This window comes from Monodelphis domestica, chromosome 3 (genome assembly GCF_027887165.1).
Source record: "Monodelphis domestica isolate mMonDom1 chromosome 3, mMonDom1.pri, whole genome shotgun sequence".
Classification (NCBI taxonomy): Eukaryota; Metazoa; Chordata; class Mammalia; order Didelphimorphia; family Didelphidae; genus Monodelphis; species Monodelphis domestica.
The window spans coordinates 443,460,024-443,480,721 of NC_077229.1; the positions used below are offsets into that span (position 1 = coordinate 443,460,024).

General features: G+C 34.4%; 1 protein-coding gene across 5 annotated transcripts in view; it reads left to right on the top strand.

Annotated features, from left to right (window-relative positions):
• NIPBL (NIPBL cohesin loading factor) overlaps positions 1-20,698 on the top strand; it is a 268,483-nt gene that overhangs the window by 118,118 nt on the left and 129,667 nt on the right. The gene's annotated exons all lie outside the window — the stretch shown is intronic.

The window sequence follows — 20,698 nt, forward strand, 5'->3', positions numbered from 1 at the left end:
AGAAAAATGTTTCTACAATGTGAACTCTATAAAGAGTTTTAAAATCACCAATCTAAGATATACAGAAAGTAAGTATATCTATTTAGATATTTATTGATCACTTGGGGAGTTAGGATCTGATTCTCTTTTCTTAAGAAATGCCTAGAAAACAGTAATCCTTTGTTTTTGTCTAATGAATTTGAATTTTTTTCTGCCCCAAAGCTTTCTTTTTCCATTTATTTTCTCTAAGTACTCTGCTCACCTTAAATGAAATTTCATAAAAAACTTATAAACATCTGAAATGTTCAACAATAAAGGAATAGTTAAATTATATAACAATAATTAAATGACGTTTATAAAAACAATTAAGGAGTAGGCTTAGAACAAATAAGACATAATGCCCACAGTGTGTCAGGCACTGTGCTTTACAAATAATATTGCATTTATCCTCACAACAATGTTACTTATTGAGATAGATAATAATTTATTTTTAATAAATCCAATGGAAAGGACACATAGAATTGAATAAATTGCTTGAGAAACTAGATCTAAAAGACATGAAGGTGGACTAAAGAACACAGCACCACTCATAGCTTTTACAAAAATTTAGTATTTATTAGATATTGCAAATAAATGTTAAACGGCAGAAATAATAAATATGTATTTTATATTATATATTAAATAAAAGTAGTAGCTCAAATAATAATGATTATTAATAATTAATATTTATATAGCATTTACTATGCTGGGCACTATATGTCAACCACTGCTGAGTGTTTTCTAATTTTCTCATTTGCTCCTCACAACAGCCTTTAAACCTTATTTAAAGTCAAAATAGAGTTGTTTTTTGTGGGTTTGTGCCTAATGCTTGCACAATTTGAACTATTCATACTATTTGCATAAATAGAAAATAGGATAAATGTTGTTACTATTTGGAGGTTATTTTAAATTTGACCTCATTACCAGACTGTAATTATGATATAATAACTTAATAGATCAGAAAATCATTCATGTTGAAATCTATTCAAATCTTGTATAAAGTTTTTTCTTATCAAAAGTAGGAGGTATCTGTAAAAAGAGAAATTTTTATTGTCAGAAAGGTCAAGATGGAAAAACTACCCTCCAATTTTGTTAGTATTTTCAGAACCTATAGACTGAGTTATTTTATTTTTGTGATTCTACATGATGCTGAAAATACCAAGATTATGTAATCCAAAAGAAAAAAAGTACGGTAAATTAATTTGATTGCTCTTTAAAAACAAAAATTCCTAATTTAGACAAAAGTGGATAATAAATGAATAGCTTTATATTTGGGAAGTGATTTTATCTATGGCTCTTGTTCTACTGACCCAACTAGAAACATTTCATTTGGGGTGCATTTTTCTACATAATCATATATCAGATAGATGATCACCTCTCACATCATTCTCTCTCTGTTTCTTATTTATCTAATTCTGACCTGCCCATAATTATTGCAACCATGTCCCGAAGAACATGCTAGAATCTTGCCATCTAAAATTGCTTTGTATTTGTTTTATGTATACTTTTATATGTACATGTTGTCTTCCCTTTTAGAATGTAAGCTCCCTCAGTTCAGAGAGTAGTTTGTGCCTGGCACATACTGGTAATAAATATTTTATGAATTTATTGATTGAAGTATCACTTATGCAAAAACAAGGACAATTATTTTGAAGCAGATTTTATGTTTCAAATCTGGGGATACATAGTTTGTTTCTAATGTAATTAGGTCATAATTTTGGGAATTTAAAATAATTTTTAATCCCAAATAGTCTTCATCTATTTACTTTAAATCATTAGATCTTTGGGTGAGTGATTTTGTTTTAGTATTATTTATAATCTTTCCAATTAACTCATCCCTTGTCCCGTTCCTTTTGGCTATTATTTCTTTCCAGAGACTTGTACGAAAATTCTTAGCAAATACATTTTAACTTCAATTTACCAACCTTTGCCCTTCAAATTTGCCTCAGTGGCTTTCTGTGGGTGTGACTAAGACACTAGTATGTTTTATTTATATGTATATATACATACATATATATGCATATATATAACCATAAATATGAACAGAGAAAACTGCTTTTTGATTTGTAGCTACAAATTTTGTTGTATTTCGGTTCAATTACACAGATATTTATTGAGCACTTACTATTTTGCGTAATACCTATTATGTAGTGCCTAACTTGAAATCTAGCTATTTTACTGATGGCCTATCTGAAACATTTTTATAATGAAAGATACCCCATTTCTGAACTGCTCTGCGGGCTACTTTCTTTGTCCCATTAATTTAATTGCTAGGTTCTATTATTTGAAGTTGTAATTCACTGTGCTTTGGAATTTTTCTTCCTACTATGTTTTTTCCACCTTAATATTCTATACTAGAATTGCCTTGATTATTCTGCCATTATTCATTATAAGGTTATAGGTTGAAACTAAATGATTTGCCCAAGTTCATGCATAAGTATCTTTGAACTTGGGTTCTCTAACTGCAAATACAAGGCTTTCCCCATTATATCATGCAGCTACCTCATTTGTCTGTTTAGTAAGAGAGTTTTACTAATACTAACTTTTCTAGACCTAAAGTTTTGTAAGTAATAACATCTGTGGTAAATCTCATATGAACATTTTTAAAAATTCTGTCAATATTGGGTATTGATTCCAAGACAAAAGAACAGTAAAGGCTAGGCAGTTGGAGTTAAGTTACTTGCCCAGGGTCACAAAACTAGGAAGTGTCTGAGGCCAAATTTGAAACTAGGAACTCCCATTGATTTAGGCTTAGCTCCATCTACTAAACTGCCTAGCTGTCCCTCTATAAACCTTTTGAAATACATACCTTCAATTGGTAGGAAAAATTTTTGAATGCACCTTTAATATATTTATTTTTTAAATATATACATGTACCATGAGCAGTATCATCTCTTGAAAAAAATGGAAGCAGCAGAAGGTAAAACCAGTTTAAAGAAATGAAGAATGTTTATTGCCCAAATTTCAAGAGTCTTAAAATAAGTCAGGGAGGGGAATAGGAGGGTAATTGTGTAAATTGTTTATTAATTCATTATTCAATTTGATCAGTATGGACATTTTTCTACACAAATATTCATCCTTCACAGTACAAAAACAAACAAGTTCATTGTGTCTGATCTTTACTGAATAGAAAGTTATCAATTGTAATCCATTCCTCAGTCTTAGTTATTCCACTTAATAATTGATACTATGCCTTAAACTTTCTATTCCTATATTTTAGTTGTGTTTTTCTATTAGTATGAAGAACAAAAAGGCCACTTTGACTTGGACTATTGAGTAATGAATTGTTGAGGAAGGGGGACATAGCTTATAACAAGATTTGGGTCAGGTTGTAGATTTTAAATGCCAAAAAGAAACCAGTAATCTTAGTAGGGAGTCATCAGTGTCTATTGAAAGGGATTGGTTACATGGTGAGACCTACATATCAGAACCATAACTTTGATAGATTATAGAAAATGAATTGGAGGAGAATCTTAAGAAGAGGGACTAATTGGGAGGCTGATTTCCAAATGAGAGATCATGTGCACCTAAACTAGAATGATGGCTAAGTTGCTGAAGAAAGGGGGGAAAGATACAAGAGACATTGTGGGAGTAAAAATAACGAGATTTGAATTAATCTTAAGTATGGGGTTAGAGAAATTGAGGAGGTAAGGGTAGTATACAGAGGTTGGAAATCTCATCCTTAAAGCAGAGGAGAGAAGATAATGTCATGAGATTGCAATATAGTTTGCAATCCATACATGAAACCACAGCAACATAAATTTGGAGGTGAAATACCGTAGAAACCATCAAGTCCAGGCCCTCTCATTTTACACGTAAGAAACAGGTATAGAGAGATTAAGTGACTTGTTCAGAATCACACATGTAGTAAAATGTCTAAAGTAGTATTTGACCTCAGGTCTACTTGCTTTTGTAGTACTTTGTCCCACTCAAGGAGAAAAGTCAATGAGGATTTACTAATCATTCCCACTCCCTAGATTTCCTGCAAAAAAAAAAAGTAAGATTTATTAGAGGTTGAGGAGAAATTTTCTAGTGGCATTTGCACAGTTGTTTTTTTCCCCACTCCAAGTTATCGGTCCTATCCCCCCTGCAATTAGGCCAAGACTTCCAGGAGTCTGGGAACCCCACTTTGGAGACTATGAGAATTGTACACTACAGCTATTGGTCTAAACTTCCTAGTTTGATCTGAAATTTGAAGCTTGGTAACTTACCGTAACACACTCTCAAAGGACTTGTTTCTTTTTCAGTTTAACATATAGGTTTCTAGTTTTAGTGTATTTTCAAAATGTGTGTGTGTGTGTAATCACTATTAAGAAAAATTTTGTTTGCTTATTGTTTGATTATTTCAGACCTGACCAGTGATTTCTTGATTTGCAGTCTGTCTGTAACTTATTCTTTTTAAAGCATTCATATGGAATATTTTTATCCTCAATTATAGATAAAAACAATTTTAGCATTTTTTTATATATAATTTTTTAGTTCCAAATTCCCTTGCTCACTCTCCTTCCCTCCTTGAGAAAAGCAAGCATTTTTACACATATTATACATGTACACATTGCTGAAAACAATAAACTGATTCACAGTTGATCATTGTTAGTGTGTTAAATGATCTCCTGGCTCTGCTTACTTCACTTTTTATCAGTTTGTATCTTCCTAGATTTTTCTGAAACCATGCTGCTCATTGTTTCTTATAGCACAATAGTATTCATCACAATTATATGCCACATTGATGGGCATCCTTTCAATTTCCAATTCTTTGCCTCCACAAAAAGGACTATTATAAATATTTTTGTAAAAATAGGTCCTTTTTTTTTTTATCTCTTTGAGATACAGAACTAGTATGGTATTGCCAGATCAAAGGGTATGCAGTTTTATAGACCTTTGGGCATAATTCCAAATTGCTCCCCGAAATGGTTTGATCAGTTCACAACTCCACCAAGAGTGCATTAGTGTCATACTTTTTCCACATCCTCTCCAACAATTCATTTCCCATTTCTGTCATCCAGCTAAAGCGATAAGTGTGAAGATAGTACCTCAGAATTATTTTAATTTACATTTCTCTATTATTGGTGGTGATTAGAGCATTTTTTATGACTATACATAGCATTGATTATTTAGGCTGTAAAATGCCTGTTCATATCCTTTGACCATTTATTAATTGGGGAATGATTTGTATTCTTATAAATCTGACTTAGTTCTCCACATATTTGAGAAATTGGGCCCCCATCAGAGAAACCTGCTATAAAAATCTCTTCTAGTTTCCTGCTTCCCTACAATCCTAGCTGCACTGGGTTTGTCTGGCTTACAATCCTTCAATTTAGTGCAATCCAAATCATCCATTCCATATCCCACAAGGCTCTCCATCCTCTCATTAGATCAAACTCCTACTCCTTCCATACATCCAGCAGCTAAAATATTCCATGCTTCCCTTATTGGAATCCCCAGCCCCCATTTCCAAATCATGTATCCACTTTGACCAACCTAGGTATATATTCCAAGATGCTAGTCTGTTAGCTCAGATTATTGTGGTCATGCACTATGCACCCAATGCATTCCATGAAACCACCACTCCACCTCTTAATACCAGATTGTCTCAGTGACCACCAGCATGCAGTATAGCTTGAAATCTGATAACTGCTAGGCCACCTGCCTTTACATTCTTTTTTATCGATTCTCTTGATATTCTTGACCTTTTGTTCTTCCAGATGAATTTTGTTATTTTTTTCTAGCTCAATAAATTAAACTTTTGGTACATTGTTTGATATGGCATTGAATGAGTAAATTATTTAGGTAGAATTGTCATTTTTATTATATTGGCTCAGGCTAACTCTTGGGAAATAAATATTTCTCCAAATGTTTAAATCTGGCTTTCTGTGAAAAGTATTTTGCAATTGTGTTCAATACTTAGTGGGCTTGCTCTGGCAGTTAAATTTCCAAATATTTTGTATTGTCTCCTGTTATTTAAAAAAAAGGTTTCTTTCTATCTCTTCCTACTGCTTTTTGTTGTTGATATATAGAAATGCTGACAATTTATATGGGTTTATGATAGTTTTCATAATAATGAACACGCCCTATATTCCAGGTATAAAGCCAGATATTTCTTCGTTGTCTATGTTGCATTTTTTTATCTCTTTTAATCTTTGCTTTAACTTTGTCTTAGATCATGATTGCAACTCCTGTTTTTTTTGTTTTGTTTGTCTTAATTGTAGCTCAATAGATTCTGCTCCAGCTTCTTACCTTTACTCTGTGTATGTCTACCTGCCTAAAATGTGTTTCTTATAAACAACTTGGTAGGATTACTGTTTTTAATCCACTCTGCTATTCCCTTCTGTTTATGAGTGAGTTCATCCCATTTAAATTCACAGTTATGATTACCATCTGTGTATTCCCCTCCATCTTTATTTCTTCTTTTAATCCTTTCCTTTTTCTTTTACTTTTTCTCTCCATACCAGTGTTTTCCTCTTAATCACTCTCCCTTTCCCACCATCACCCTTCTTATTCCATTCCTATTTTTCTATAAGGTGTTTTTATCACCACCCCTAACTTCTGCCTCACTTATATTTTTCCCCTCCCCACCACTTGCTTTCTTATTCTTCTTCTACTCTTCTCCACCACCCAAAACCTCCCCTCCATTGTAATAGTATCTTCTCCCTCCCCCATTTTATTTCTCTTCCCATTTCTCGTAATGCAATACTCTTTTTTATCCCTAGAATTTTTTTTTAACTTATCCTAAACAACTTACTACCTTAGCCTCTAGGTATACTTGTAACTACTAGAATAATGATTTTCGTATTTGGACATAAACTTTTCTGTTTGTCTGTTTTTTCTTCAGGAATGCTTGGAAATCTTCTATTTTATTAAATAAAATTATCCCAGAAAGAATGTATTCAGTTTTGATGGGTAGGTGATTCTTGGTTGTAAACTCAGTTCCTTTGCCTTCTGGTATATCATATTCCAAACCTTCCAATCCTTTAGTGTGGAAGCTCCCAGATTCTGTGTAATCCTCACTGGGGGTCTGTGATACTTGAATTTTTTTTTTCCAGTTGTTTGCAGTATTTTCTCTGTGGCCTGGGAGCTCTTAAACTTTGCTATGACATTCCTGGGAGTTGTTATTTTGGGATTTATTGCAGAGGTGATTTGTGGATTCTTTCGATTTCTATTTTACCTTCTTGTTCAAGAATATCATTGTAGTTTTCTTGGATAATTTGTTGTAATATGATGTCTAGGCCTTTTTTTGGTCATGTTGTTAAAGTAGTCCAATAATTCTTATATTGTTTTTCCTAGATCTATTTTTCAGGTCAGTTCTTTTTTTAATGAGATATTTCATATTTTAAAGAATGAATTCCTTCCACGACCTTTTGTTCTTCCTTTTCCATTTGGTCCATTCTACTTTTCATGGAACTCTTTCCTTCATTGGTTTTTTTCTTTGTTTCTTTTTCCAGTAGGTCAATTCTGCTTTTTAGGGAACTCTTTTCTTCTCTGAAATTTTGTGTCTTTTTCCAGTTGACCAGTTTTGCTTTTTAAGCTGTTATTTTTTTTCCCATTAGTTTCATTTACCCCCATTTTTCTTTGACCTGTCTTATTTGATTTTTTAAATTCATTTTTGAGTTCCTCTGACTTGGAGACCAATTTCCATTTTTCTTTGAAGTTTTATATGTGTTTTCTTGGATTTCAATATTCCCTGTTAATTCTGTGCTTTGTTCTTGTTACCATAGAAATTTTTTAGGGTTAAGAGTTTCTTTTGCTTTTTGCTTATTTTCCCTGCCCTTTTTTGTCTGTGGACTGGGAATTCTGAAAGCTGGTAATTCTATCTCCTCTGCTACTCTCTTTCAGGGCTAGCCATTGTGAGCTATTTTGCCCTGGGACTAGGTGTTCATCACAGTGTAGGTTTGAAAGGGCCAAGTGCTATGAACTTCCCTGCCTTACTATTGGCTGGTGCCAAAGCCTGGGACTTCAAGGGGAGGGTCTGGGGTGCTCTATTGTTGGTATAGTCTGGGTCCTGGAATCCCAAAGTTGGCCTATGCACAGGCTTGGAACCTGGTGCGGGGCGGGGGGGGGGGGGTAGGGAGGGAGAGACCAGGGGGTTGGTTAACCAGTACTTCTCTGTGTACAATTTTGCTTCTAGTTCCCCCTCATCCCATGAAAGTCATCTCCCTCTCTCTGCCTACCTTTCAAGTTCTGTTCAACAGGAAAGCCCTCTCACTACTTGTTGTTGGTTGTTGACTCCTGTCATTTTGAAGTGCTTGGTTTGGAAATATTGCCAGAGATATTTCACCTTTGCTGCTACTAAGTCACCATCTTGGCTCTGCCCCTTTCCATGAATCTTTCTGCTTCTCTCCACTCACAAAGCCACTATTCTCATCATTTTAAACTGGAACTACAACAGTGGCCTCCCATTTTGTCTCCTGGCCTCAAATCTCTGCTTTTTTAATCTACTTTCCATGTACTTCTTAAAGTGTATGTGTGGCTATGTTACTCTTTTTCAGTAAGCCCCAGCGACTCTTTAGTATTACTAGGATCAAATATAAATTCTGACATTTAAATTCCTTCATAGTCTAATCCCCATCCATCATTCCCACCCTAATGTACACATTATTCCCCATTATATTCTCTACATTCCAGCTCAAAATGGCTCAATTAAAATTCCATCTTCTTCATCAAGCCTTTTTTATCTTCTCAGTTGGTAGTACCTTCCCCCTAAAAATATCTTTTATCTAGTTTGTGTATACACTTGTGTATTTCTATATTGCCTCCCATCCCTTGTCTAGATTGTAAATTCCCCCAGGGAAAACTAAACTTTTTCTCATGGAGTCTATAGCCCCAGCTTCTAGCATATGAAAAATTTAATAAAATGTTTATGGTTTGATTGGTAAAAATAGTTGGCTCTGTGCAAGCTGTATACTGTTTGAGAGAAACAGTATAGTAGAGTAGAAAGATCATTGTATTTATAATAAGAAGACTTTGTTTTGATTCTTTCCAATTTCTTTGCTTAATAACTATGTTAACTTAGTCAAGTGATTTCACCTTTTTAGTCCTTAGTTTCATCATCTGTAAAATGAAAGAATTTAGGCTAGGTTATATAGGTTGCTATTGTTAGTCATTTCTATCTTGTCCAGTTCTATGTGACCACATTTGAGTTTTTCTTGACAGATAAAGGAGTGCTTTGCCACTCTTTTCTCCAGCTCATTTTACAGATAGGAAACTGAGATGAATAGTTAGGTGGCTTGACTAGGGTCACCCAGCTAGGAAATGTCTGTGGCTAGATTTGAACCTTCCTGTCTCTAGGCCTGGCTCTTTGCTGCCCTATCTAGTCCAGCACCTAACTGCCCGGACTTTATATATACATTCTTGATTGCCTACAGATTTCACTATTGTGGATGATAAAGAAAACTGTGACTAGTTATTTTCACATCCAAGTCAATCCAACAAAGATTTATTAGTTCAGTATTTATTAATTATGTTTACTAAATACCTCCTCTGTGGCAAAATTTGTTAGAGCAATGAGCCTTGAGTCAGGAATGCCTAAGTTCGAGTCATCCCTTAGATACTGACTGAGTAACCCTAAGCAAATTGCTTAATCTCTACTTGCCTCAGTTTCCTCAGATATTAAATGGGGTGATAATAGCAGCTACCTCACAAGGCTGTTATGACGTTCCATTTATAAAGTGTTTAGCACAATGTCTGGTATTTACTAGGCACTATGTAAATACTTATTCTCACTCCTAACACCCCCCTCCCCACCCCTTTTCTGAGTGCTAGAAAATATTAGGCATCTAAGTATAAGATACAATACTTGGTACTGAGAATGTAGTCAGGACAGTCCTTTCCCATTAGAGAACTTAAAATCTATTACATGTTCTTCCCTGTGTGCTTCCATAGCATGTTTTCAACATTAAGTAGCTTTTAGGATATCTTAAAGATTTTTGATGGGGATTATAACTTGTTGAGTTGAAAGAGTTTCCTGACTTCTGATCTTTTTGGTTGTCATCAAACTATGGTATCTAAAAGAAAGAATGACATACTGTACAATTCAACTTCAACCTAGATCAGACCAAATAAACCATAGTAGATTACTGTGATTCTTGATACAGCTAAATTTGTTGTCATCTCTAAAACCTGAGTGTTCTCAAACTATTGTCCTATATATGACCTCCTTTTTCTCAGTCAAACTGAAAAAGAAAAGAAAAAAAGCTATCTCTACATATTGCTTTCACTTCCTCTGATTCATTTCTCACTTCTTTATAAAAATTCTCTTTGAAGAGAGTACTAATTGCCAAATAGTATGATGTTTTTCTTATTGACCCTTCTTTGTCTGACATTATTGTTGAGTAGCCTTTCCTTCTGGATAGTTTCTCTTCTCTTGATCAAATTCAAGAATCTTTTTCCTTTGTGTTTTCATGACCTAACTTTCTCCTGGTTGTCTTTGTCCCTCTCTGGCCATTCCTTCTTAGTCTTTGTTGACTTACCATCTCTACTAATAGGTATTTACTGAATGTTCCCAGTTGGCTTCTCTTGTCTCTACTCTCACTGGCTCCATTCTTCTAGTCTCCCAGATTTGTAACTTTGGCATTATTAACTCTTTGCTTTCCCATACCCCATGTATCTAACCAATTGCCAGTTCCTTTCTGTTACCATATCTCTTACATCTAGGCTCTTTGCTCTACTCATAGAGTATTTGAATGGTTCAGACTCTCATCATGCTCTTACTAGACTATTGCAATAACCTCCTGATCCCTACTTTAGTCCATCTTTCACACACTTGCCAAAATGATTTTCTTTAAGTATAGATCTGACTTTGTAACTCGGCTATCCCTGCAACTCCAGTGATTCCTTTTAGATCTAGGATTAAAATTCCTTCCCTGGTATTTGAAGACCTTTTTATCCTTATCCCAATGTATCTTTGCAGCATTAGTATGTTTTCTACTCTTAGAGCATTCTATGTTCCTCATACATAACTCTCCATCTCCTGTGTCCGTGCTTTTATATTCATTTTTGTATTCATTGACTGTCCTCTATGCCTGGAATGCTCTTTTTCTTTATTTTTAACACAATCCCTTATTTTCTTCAAGCTATACCTCAGGCTTCATCTTCTACCTGGTGCCATTTCTGATGCCTGTAACTACTAATGTCTTCCCTCCCTAAATACACACATATGCATGCATTTTTTCCTTCACCTCCATTAGCATGTAAATTTCTTTAGAGAAGTTGAAGATGTGAGTTCACATTTGGCCTTGGACACTTATTAGCAGCATAACTCTAGGAAAGTCTGCTTTGCTTCACGTTCCTCATCTATAAAATATAACAACATCTACCTTCTAGAGTTGTTGTAAAGAGAAAATAATATTTGCGAAGTGTTTTGCAAACCTTAAAGCAGTAAATGAATGCTAGTTATATTGTAATTAGATGAATACAGTACAGTTATTTTAATGTCAATTTCCTGCATTTTTCTTCTATTTGGCATGAAATAAAATTATCTAATTTCTATTCCGTGATGTTTGATGGCAGTTAATATTAATATAATAATAGTTGACATGTCACTTATACTTCCGTACAAAGCACTATGGATCAGTTTTTAAATAGCAATTATCTCCCTTTTATGTAATGATTTGATTTTTCCCCCTCATGCCAGTAACCCGTTGAGGTAGGTTATAGAAATGTTTATGATTTCATTTTACAGTATAGGAGACTGAGCCATAGATTCAAATGCATTGCCTCTTTTTTGCATCTCAGTTGCCCCGTTAATATGGAACTTTGGCTAAATTTTAGTCATCAACTAAAATGTAAGCTTCAATTTCATAGAAATAAACACTTAAACTGTTTATTTTACAGATGAGTTTACATCCTTGTCCAAGCTCACATACTTCCAGGGAATTAGTTAACATCCCTACTCCTCAGTTTCCTTCTCCTGTAAAGTGAGGGGTAGGGGAGGTAGGCATATAGTATGGACCAGATGATCTCTCAGGTTTCTTTCACCTTTGATGATTCCGTAATGTTTTAATTATAGTAATTGAAAGTGTGCCCTCTTGTGGACTACTAGCATTTTTGGTAAAGGCTGTACCATAACAATAAAAAACATGACAATTTCCCAAAACATTCAGATAAAGAATCAATCTTTAATCTTCAAATAATGTGACTTCATTTTGAATTCAAAATCTTAAATGTATTTTTTCAGAACTCTAAAATGATTTCAGAAAATAAAAGCATATGAACCTCATGTTGATTACAAAGTATGATATTTAATGTACTATTTTAAATTATTTTTAATAAAAACATTGTCATTTCCATCTAGATTATTAATACTCAGAGGTTTTGATTCTTTTTAAATAGTTTTGAAAAAAACACAGTTGAAAGCACAACATAGCAGAAAAAATTAGTTTTAAACATCATGTTGTAAATTAGGCTATAAGTTGCAAAGAAAATTACCAGGTTGCATTAATAGAGGAGATTCTTCCTTAGGAGCTCCCTCTGCTGCTCACTGTATAGGTCTAGTCAAATAAAGTGGGATTCATTTTACTGCTTTAGAGAATATTACTTCATTATGGAAGCTATAAGACCATCAGTGGTATGCTTTAAAAATAGGAAAATAGCCTATAATCTGTTTGACTGATAATAATAATTCAATACTCCTAATATTTCAGACATTGTCAATTCACAGTCTTGCCAACAACACTACCTAGTAGGGTTTGCTTGCAGTGCTATGACCAGTCCTTTCTACATACAGTCTTTCCTTTGCACAAAAGGTTCTACTTTTAAATGCGTCAAACTACTAGGAATTGATGGGATGTGCTGAAATAAATTAATTTTTTTCATACCATATTATCCAGTTTTAACTCCTTGTCAAAAATAGAATATTATCTTAACATCTTTAGTTTTCATGTCTTTCTTTGAGATCAAACTTTTGGAGAGTGTGGAGTAAAACAAAATCTGGCAACAAAGATAGTAATAATATCTAGAATATTTGCAACTTTAAGATTTACAAAGTATTTTATAATTAATATCTCACTTGATCCTCACAACAAAACTGGGAGGCATTATTATTATGGGGAAAACTGAGGTAGGCAAGTTTAAGTGATTATCATTTCTAATGTTACATTTAAACTCAAGTTTTTCTAATTTGACAAGTCTGTCCACTAAGCCACTTAGCAACCTTTTTCTTATTGAAAATGGCCCTGATTTCAAAACTGCCTGGAATAGAATTTTTTAAAATGTTGTGGTTGTTCAGTCATGTTGTACTCTTTGTATCCCTCAAGTGTTCTCCAAGTAAAAATAATTTAAAAAACAATAGTAACAATTAGATAACATTTGTCAAAGTTTGCAAAGCACTTTACTTACCTTATCATATGTGATTCTCCTACAGCCTAGGGTTGCTTGTACTTATTTTACAGATGAGGAAACTAAGGCAGCTTAAGTGATTAGTCCTGGATCACTTAACCTGAGATGGGATTCAGTCTCCAGACTTCTTGACTCCCAAATCCAGTGTTCCATTAAACAGTATACCATGTGATGTCTTAATTGCCAAACTTATTACTTTCTTACCCCCTTACCCCCACTCTCATTCTTCTGTAGTATTCAGCAGTGTTGGCCCAACCTCTTCTGTATGACCTGTATTCTCTGTTTTTGTGGCATAGCTCTTCTTTGTGCTTCCTTGGTGATTGCATTTCACATTCCTTTGCTGTATCATTCTCCATATCATGCCCCTCAATCATTGGTATACTATAAACCTGCTGACTTCTCTTATCCTTATCTATCTATCTGTCTATCTGTCTTTCCATTTGCTTGTTTGTCTATCTCTAATCTTACCTTGGTAACCTTGGCTCCCATGGGTTTGCCATCTATGCATAAGCGGATCATTTCTGTATATCCAATCGTGTCCTCCTAAGCTGCACTCTATTCCTGCCTTCACCCTTCTCAGGCCTCCCCTCCCAATCCACTCCTGCTAAACCTTATTCATTTTTGTCAAGGATAATGCTTTCCAGCCACACAGGCTTGCATGAAGTATCATCCTTGATTCCTCACTCTAGCAACACATGCAATTATTGGTTACCTCTATTATTTCTACATCCACAGCATCCATGTATTTTTTCTCCACTTGCACAGCCATTCTCTCTCCCCCCCCCATTTCAGATCTGAATCAATTCTCAGGGTTTATTGCAATGGCTTCCTCACCCAATCTATCCTCCACACACCTACCTGCCAAGGTGATTTTACCAAAGCATAGGTCTGACCACATCACTACCCCATTGTATAAACTATTAACTCCCTACTCCCTACTGCTGTAGGATTAAGGGTAAACACCTGAAATTTATTTGCATTTTAAAAATCCTTCACATCCTGGCCTCAACTCTTTCTAGCTTTGTACACATCATTATCCTTTTTACACATTACATACGTTTCATCCAAACCATACTGCCTATTCAAATAAAACCCTCCATCCCCCTTATCGACATTGCTCTGGCCATCCTCTCATACATTTCTTCACCCTTGTCTCTCTTAGAATCTTTTACTTTCTGTGAGATTCAGTGCAAATACAAAAACCTTCAACAAGCCTCTCCTAATACCCTCAGCTCATATTGTTTTTTACCTTTTACCTATTTTTATATGCTTGTGTGCTCTTCCCTAATAGAATGTATACACCTATAGGGTAAGGATTATTTTATTTTTGTCTTTATATGCAGGTAGTAGTGTGTTTGGCAAGTAGTGTTTAAAAAATAAATTTCCCTTGATTGATTTCCTAAAAGCAATACCCACTTTTGTTATTTTCTGTGAAACTAACCTAACTAATCTGATTTACCAAGCAGACATAAATAATTGAAGATGACAATAATTTCACTATCTTAAATCTTTTCAGCAGGCTAATCAAGCTTCTGTATTTCCTTGAACCTATCCTCATATGAAATGACTTCCAGACCCTACTGCTGGGGTCACTCTCCTTTGGACATTCCTGCTTAAAATATTTCCTAGTGTCCTGCCTAGAACCGAAACATAGCAAACTCCATTGAATATAGATAGCTCTATTAAAAGTTGAAATGGTCACATGAAATAGCAGTACTAATGGTAAAATAGAAGTATAATTGTATCACATTGTCCTTGAATTCATTATGCCTGTGTAAATCAGTTCAGTATTGGAGTTTCATAATCCTAGCCATATGTTTGTTTTAATATAAAGTGATGCTATTCAACCTATCTCTTGTTGGATCGTATTATACCTTAGTTCTCTGTTATTTTCAGAGAAAGGAGGGATATGTGTTGTCATTGACATCAAATAATTTTAAATCCAGGAAAATCTTTTAAAACTCTTAAGAAAATTGTTAGATTCTTTTGCAGTTCTTTATTTCTGCCAGCAGATGGTAGGACAAGTTCTTTGAGATTACTAAAAGCTAGTATCTTTGTTTTATAGAGATAATATGCCTGCCACTAAGTAGCTACTGTGTGCAGAACCTGAATAAACTTAGGGCAGGAGAATTTAAGGGTTCTCTCAGGTTTACATAGTTACTTAGTGGGAGAGCACCTAAAAAAACAAATCCATCTCTTAATTTACATTCTTCTGCCTATTTAAAAATTTCTTAATGGATCTTTTCCAAAATGATATTTTTATTGAATTGTCTACAGTTACATTTCACATGAATTAATAGGATGATGCTCAAATTTACATAATGTCTGAAAGTGTATTTTTCCCACTAAAATTCTGTTAAATTAGAAACTTTTGAATTATTATCTTATTTTTTAAAATAAGTCAGCAAGTAGAGCCAAATCTGATTTTATCTTAGAAGATAAAGGCTAGCATGGACACTTAAAATACAGGAAGTCCAAAATTAATAAATGAATTTTCTTCCAGAAGTCCATTTACAAATTTTTTTAGACTACATAATGCATTTTTTTTTCTGTAGAAATAGCAGTGGTGATTAGGTTCCTAAGAGTGGGCTATATCAGCCTCTAAATCATCTCTAGTAAGCCCTATTATTACAAAATATGCAATTAAAACAATAAAATTGAATAAGAAAAATCACCACTTTCTTTGATTCTTTTTTCTATTTTTCAATCCCCCAGGTACACACAGTTGCTAAGTCCCACAAATTCCACTTCCATTATTCTGTGGATTATTTATCATGAATCTGTATTTTCATTCCTTAACTCATTCATGTCTTTGCTTGCTCCCCATGTTTCATCTTTCTTGAACAGGTCAGAATCAGAGACCTTTAGAAACCATTTTTGTGATAAGGTAGCCTGTCATTTATAGGAGATGAAAAAGAATGACCATGGAAATTTTAATTGGCATCATACTTGCTACAACCCCATAGGACAGGAGTTTGACTGGCAAGTAAGAATGAGTTAAATGATCAAAATCATTTATCTCTTTTTGAAATTTATTCTTTACTATTTCCTTTTTAATGCAGTCTAGTGTGGTAGCATCATTGGGTATACATTCATGTGTGTTGGGATGAGAGAAGAGAGACAGACAGACTTGCATGGCGTATTCCCTATTCTTTCAGGCATTCCTGTGCCAGAAATCACCATACTTCTGTTTCTAAAACTCAGTTTGGGTTAATGTTTCAGAAGGAGATTTTGCTTCTACATGTGGGTCACAGTAGAGGGAAAAGACTTCCCAAGTAGTTAAATCCAACTCCCCTATTTTACTAATGTGGAAAAATTAGGACTCTTAAGAAGTAAGTGGCAGAACTGAGATTTGAAACAGGTCTTTTCACTCTAAATGCATGTTTTTCTCCCAGAAAGCTGTTTATTCACAAAATAGGTTGAAAAAAATTCTTAGCAGTTAGTCCCTCGCTTGGCCTTTAGTCCTTCCCTTTGTCAATCCATTCTTCACACATATCCTATAATAATAATAATTACATTAATATAGTGATTCAAGTTTTGTAAAGCATTTTATAAATATTATCTCATTTTATCCTAACAACCTTGGGAGGTAGGGTCAACCCTTCACATATACAATTCTCTAGAGAGCTCCCACTGATATTTTCCACAGGTTGTAGTTTACTAGATGAGACAACAATCTGTACTATCACTCAGAGAACTGGTTATGGTAATACTTTCACTGAACCCTGGATTGGCTTTTTTAGCACCAACCTCACAAACTCATATTAATGAGTAAAAGGCATTTCCCTTTCTTCAGTCAGTCAACATGCACTTACTAGGTGCTAGACCCTGACTAAGTCCTGGGGAGTCAGGCAAAGGCAAATATAAATTCCCTGTCCTCAAAGAACTCAGTACCTTAACAACTCTGAAGTATTCTTTTTGGTTGAAGTGATATGTTTAGGCAACCATCAAGTCACAGAATTTAGAACTTACAACCACTGTTTATCTATTAATGAGTGTTTATGCTAATTTATTTGCTGTTTCACCTGTCTAATTAACCTATGGCACATGTAAATTTTATTTCTGAAATTAAACAGAATCTGACCTAAGATAGAACAAAACTAACCTTTCCATTGGGATAATTTGAATACTTAACCTCATTGTGCCTTCTGTTCTTCAGGGGGACATATACTTAAAACAATCCATTGGTGTACCTGAAAAAATTATTAAAAATAAGGAGAATAGCACAGTCATATAATGTGTTTGCAGTCACCATCTGCTTTTCCTCTCCTCCTCCCACCTATTCTTGGATGGACTGTACTGGACAGTTTAGTCCCAAACTTCTCTCCAGGCAGACAGGTTGTCATTCTCCTTTTAAGCCTATGTTGCCCTGGCTTCTCGTCCCCCTCCACAAATCTTATAAATTCTCTGAGAAAAAAAAAGTTTTGTTGTACTGTTAATAAGTAAAATAATCATTTTTAAATAAAGTCACTTTTAAAATTTCTAGTTCTTTGTGTGCTTTATAAAATACTGGATACAATTTTTATTCATGAAAATGACAGTAATGAAGATGCATTACTATCCACTTCCCCACTGGGTCCTAAGAATGACTGGGTCTTTACATCTGATTTGCAGCTGAAAGCTGCTATTTGTTTTATGTCTCCTTCACTGTAATGTGAACCTCTGGGAAAAGCAAGGGATTAGATATTTATATCTGGGAGTCATCTCCATAGATGAAACCAAGGTTGCTACTCAGATCAATGAGAGAAAACATGAGAAAATAATCCAGGACTGAACCTTTGACTTTACTGATATGGATATGATGAGCCAGCAAAGAGAGTAAAGTCTCATGAAAACTCAGAGGATAGAAAGTATTCAGGAAGAAAAGGTGGTCAGCTGTGTCATATGTTGCAGAGAAGTTAAGAAAGACTGAAAAAAGACCATTAAATATTAGCAATTAAGAAATTGTTCGTAACTTTGAAGAAAAGTTTCATTTGAGTGATAAGATTGCAAACCATATTATGAAGGACTAAGAAGTAAGAAGTGAGGAAAGACATCTTTTTTAGGATTTTGAGAAAAGAAAGTAACTTGGAATATGGAGTAAACCTGTACATAGAGATTAAAGATTAGAGAGCAAATGTTTGAGGAAGAATTCTGTTGAAGAAAAGTGGAAAGGATGTTTTAAAGCACGTATTGAGAATTTGGTCTTTTAAAAGAGAAGGGTTATTGTTATTAGCCATTGTTAGTTCCAATCATATCAAGACTTTAAACAAAATATTTAGGCCTTGAGAATATATTAAAAACAAATTGCATATGGCTAGCATTTATATAAGAAAATTCATTAGAAATATACTCATTTTATCCTTACAACCCTGGGAGGTAGGTGCTGTTGCTATCCACACAGATGAGGAAACTGAGGCTGAAAAATTGTTACATTAAAGAGACACACAACTAAATAAGCATCTGTGGATTTGATCCTCAGTTTTCTGGCTTCAAGTTCAACACTCTTCATAGTACCCAGTAGCTGTGCCAAGAATTAGACTTAACACTGCCAAACTCCATAGCCTTCTTCTAATAACAAAAGTCCCCTATCAGTTAAACTGTTTAGCTAAAGTTAGCAGTATTAACATCAACAAAGTCTGTCTAATTTGTTAATATTGGCTATTAAACAAGTGGTAGAATTTTAGGGAAATTATAGCTATAGCAAAGAGAAGACACAGAGGTATGATACTCATTTTGCACTATGTTGAGATAGCATGATAATCCATATTGATTAAGGAATGGTTGAATGAACATAAATGATTGCCAGATGAAGAATGGGAGAAGCTTCCAGGGAAAGGGGACAAACAGGAGAAATATGGTATTGAATTTCCTTTATTTGAAAGTTTGTCTTAGGGGAAGAATTGGCTTATTCTTTGTTGTTCCTCTGGTAAAAGCTTGGACCAATGAGATATAGTAATTAATTCAGATTTTCATATAAAGGTGTGAATTATTTAATGGTATATCTATTTAGTACTTACTTTGTGCAAAGTGTTGCTAAGGACTTGGGGTACAAATAATAAAGTAGAAACTCACATTCTAAGATATAATTGCCAACAATTAGAATTGTCTTTTAAAAATCAGCAAATGCAACAGATTGCTTTCCAGTATAGTATACTTCCCTTCCCTTTTCTCTTCAACCTACTGGCTTCCTCTCAGTGGAAATTTTCAGGCAGAGACTAAAATTCCTACATAAGGAAGAAAGATAGAAGAGTTAAGTGACTCATAATATCTATTCCAACTCTGAGATTTGATAATTCTTTGGATTCTTTACCCCAGAATGTATTATGATTGAATTCCTCTGTTAGTACCAGGACTATATTCATTTGCTTTCTTACATACTTTCCCACTTTCTTTCTCTAAGTTACCTACTAGTAAGTCATTCACTTGGTTATAAACTGCCTTTTGTAAACCATCACCTGAGAAAAGTAATTACAGAAATTTAAAATGATTAGGAATGTCATTATCAAACTAGTTCAATTTATGTGTGAAAAAATAATTTGATATTACAACATAATCTGACAAGAGGTCATTGTACTGGGGGTACAAATAGGAAAGTAATACAGTTCCTGTTCTCAAGGAGCTCACATTCTAATGGGCTAATCAACACTTACAGAAGGATTCAGCTGCTAGTCAGATGAAAAAGTCTCATGGTCCTTAGGGTGAAGTTAGCACAGTAGATGGGAGTGCTTCTTCTTTAATGTCGTTTTCACTATTAAAATTGTACTCATTTCTAATGTTGAACCATTTGACAATCTTAAGGACTTTGTTGACAAGAACTTTCTTTTCTGGAACTTTAATGGTGCCTGTAAGAGAAGTTGCCAGGTTGCTTCTCCATAAAGAGATGTTTCCTAGGATGGTGGCTGAGGACACTGGACTTAGAAGCATTGTCGTTCCCAGAATCTTAGATTCAAGTTGTTGGGCTAGTTCCTATATCAAAGTCTAAAAAGAAAGATCATCTTGGTGGTCAAGATAATTTGACCAGTCCCTTTTGTTGTGATAGAATTCTTGTATCCCAAATTATTTGATCTATAAAAACTTCATAAGAGCCTATTATGTCAGAGATACTGGATACAAAAAGTAGATGACATGATTTTGTAAGTTTGTTTTTTTTAGTTCAAAATTAAGAAACCGTGATATGTTTATATTTATAAGTATATGTATGTACATACACATACCCATATACACTTATACCAGCACTGGATTCCTTCCTTCCTTCCTTCCTTCCTTCCTTCCTTCCTTCCTTCCTTCCTTCCTTCCTTCCTTCCTTCCTTCCTTCCTTCCTTCCTTCCTTCCTTCCTTCCTTCCTTCCTTCCTTCCTTCCTTCCTT